Raw genomic sequence first — 3,174 nt, forward strand, 5'->3', positions numbered from 1 at the left:
GCCTGAGGGTTATAATCCCTAAGTGCGGCCGAAGGCCGCCTACGCAGAAAGGTGTTCTCTGCAAAAGGGGTTCAGAACACCTTCTTTGGCAACACAGAAAGGAGAATTCTACTGCCTGAGGGTTATAATCCCTAAGTGCGGCCGAAGGCCGCCTACGCAGAAAGGTGTTCTCTGCAAAAGGTGTTCAGCCCCCCTTCTTTGGCAACACAGAAACTAGAATTCTACTGCCTGAGGGTTATAATCCCTAAGTGCGGCCGAAGGCCGCCTACGCAGAAAGGTGTTCTCTGCAAAAGGTATTAAGCCCCCCTTCTTTGGCAACACAGAAAGGAGAATTCTACTGCCTGAGGGTTATAATCCCTAAGTGAGGCCGAAGGCCGCCTACGCAGAAAGGTGTTCTCTGCAAAAGGTGTTCAGCCCCCCTTCTTTGGCAACACAGAAAGGAGAATTCTACTGCCTGAGGGTTATAATCCCTAAGTGCGGCCGAAGGCCGCTTACGTAGAAAGGAATTCTACGCAAAAATACATTTGTTAAAAAGAACATTTTTTTTTATAAAAACTTTTTTTTTCTATTTTTAATTAACTTTTTATTCTTTATTCAAAATCCCCCCATATCTAATTTGGCATAATTTCTTTTATTAAAAAATCCCACGGTTTCTGTTAGTTGGGTCATATTCCACTTCAAACTGCTCAGTTTGCCTAAGAAAAATCCGTTTTTCCCCCTTTTTCAAACGGTTCCCTAGGTGCCTGTGGGAGGAGTCCAAGGGAGGGGTTCCCCTTTTTAGAAAGCGGCGACTGTCTCCTTTCTATTGGGGGGGTGTTTTGGGGGCCCCGCCCCCTCCCCCTCCGCCCCCCACCCAAAAAACGGTGTGAGTGGTACTAAACATTTCCCAAAATATCTTGTATATAAAAATGTATATACAAATTTATAACAAAAATTTGCAACAAATACCATGTTTCCAACCGACATTATTGTTAAATTAGTGCACAGATTTAGTAGATTAAATTTTTGTAATAAAGCGTGAACTTCTGTCTAAAAGTGTGTGTAAAAGTTTTTTGATTCGATTCACGCGTTTGGGCACAGCAACCCAAAATCGCTGTACAAATTCATAAACAGTACCCCTCGTGTTTTTTATCGCTATTTCACCAAAAAATTCACAAATTAAACAACTTATTTGCTATTTGCTACAAAATACCACAATCACAATGCAGAGGTGGACATAAACAGCTGATTCGAATATCGGATTTGCTCATGTTCGAAAAATCGAAATCCGATAGATTTTCGCGACACCAAATGAAACAGGTATCGGCCTCCATTTCCGACAAAAATCAATTCCGATTCAGATTCTGCGACATACCTGTATATTCTCCTTATCAAGCTTGTTAATTGTTTGATGAAATCTCCAAAAACGTAAATTTTGAATTACTTCTCTAAATTATTAGATGTGCGATATGTTGTTTGCAGTTAATGAGGGTCTGTTTCTCTTAGATTTATTTCATAAATTTGTGTTTGTTTTTTATAACATATGCACATTTTAAAAATATAAACAAGTTCAAAGACAAATAACTCAACTTTTTTTGTGTCCTTATTGCATGCGCAAATAAGTTTGGTAAAATGCATTACATACAAAACGCGTGCATTAATTATCTGTAATTAAAAAAGAAGTCGTAAAACACGTATGTAAATGCAGGGAGTAAACTATTTGCATTTTCGTTGTTGGTGTTTCCATAAACACATAAACTATTTGCTTTAATACCTTTTATGCATTAATACATACCTCTGTTTCTCTCTTCTTCATAAAAAAATGCAAAGTTTGCATGGAACATAGATAATACTATATAATGCATTATTGCTTAAAGACTATTAGCTATCTCATCCCTTATTCTACGGCCCTCATTTTGTATATTGCTGTTTTGCAGCATAAAAGTGTCTTCATGAACATTTTCTGATGTAGTAAAATTAGCATTTTCATTCCATTCTACATTATACTGCCGACAGATGTTATGCAGCACTCAAAAGACATTTACAATTTTAACTACCTTCTTAGGTTGATAGTGTAAAGTTCCTTGCAAGCAACGAAATCGGCTCTTTAAAACACCTATAGTTCGCTCTGTTATGTTGCGGACTAAGGAATGCGTGTTATTAAATTTGTATTGTGGAGTTGCATATTGGGGATCCCAATAGGGTGTTAACATAAATGCTTCGATACCACATCCGGAATCGCCCAGTAGCCTGGATGATCGGTCTCCATTTTCATATTCCCGTAGAAAATATTGCCGCGCATTGCTTACATTCCATACGAAAGAATCATGGCTTGCGCCGGGGTATCGTGAACCAACTGCACGTATTATCATATATCACAAATCTAACAAAAACTTAAAATTGCTTACATACCCTCAATATCAATAATGTAAAATTTACTTACAATCATCGCATTCATACTTTTCTGTTGAAGAATAAATGTTCATTGTTATGAGGTTTAATTATTTGAATATGCGATCGATACATCCTACGATGCAAGGAATTTTGAATTTGTTGTAAAAAATAATCCCTCGACGCTCTTTTTTCGTCTGGATCCATTTTCCACTTGACCCATTGAAGGCAAATGTGATTCTCCAAGTCTTAACATTTGTGTTAAAATTTCAGATACAGTGCTTCTACCCAAACTTATAGTCATATCATTCCCTGCGGAACGCTAATATGATCCTTCTGCTAGGAAGCGAAGCACTGCGCACAACGTAATAATTGGCTAAATGGAAGTTCGAGGTATATACCTTTCGATAGTATTTACCATTACAAATGCCTCTTTTTTAACCGATAATGAGCTACAAATCTGTAAGAACACAAGTATGCTGCCTCAAATGACAACACTTATTTGCGTGTATACTTAATGCTTTGCTTTTGCTTACACAGACTTCGGCAGCTCCAGAGGATTGTTGTGATCTCGTAAAACTCTCCGCTTCAATTTTTCTAACCGCTCTTCTTCCATAATGAAAAACAATAAAAGAACGGAACTCATGTTGGGAAATGTTTAGCTATTTGTACAAGGATTTAGGGGTGGGGCGGAGGGGGAGGGGTGTGGGCCACACAAATCCCCCCTAAACGAAAGATGATTGACGCCGCTTTATGAAAAGTCACCCCTCCCCCCCCCCAACCCCTCCCACAGACCTCTGGGGA

This window comes from Rhagoletis pomonella, unplaced genomic scaffold (assembly GCF_013731165.1).
Source record: "Rhagoletis pomonella isolate Grant_MI unplaced genomic scaffold, Rhpom_1.0 Rhpom_scaffold_00003, whole genome shotgun sequence".
Taxonomy (NCBI): Eukaryota; Metazoa; Arthropoda; class Insecta; order Diptera; family Tephritidae; genus Rhagoletis; species Rhagoletis pomonella.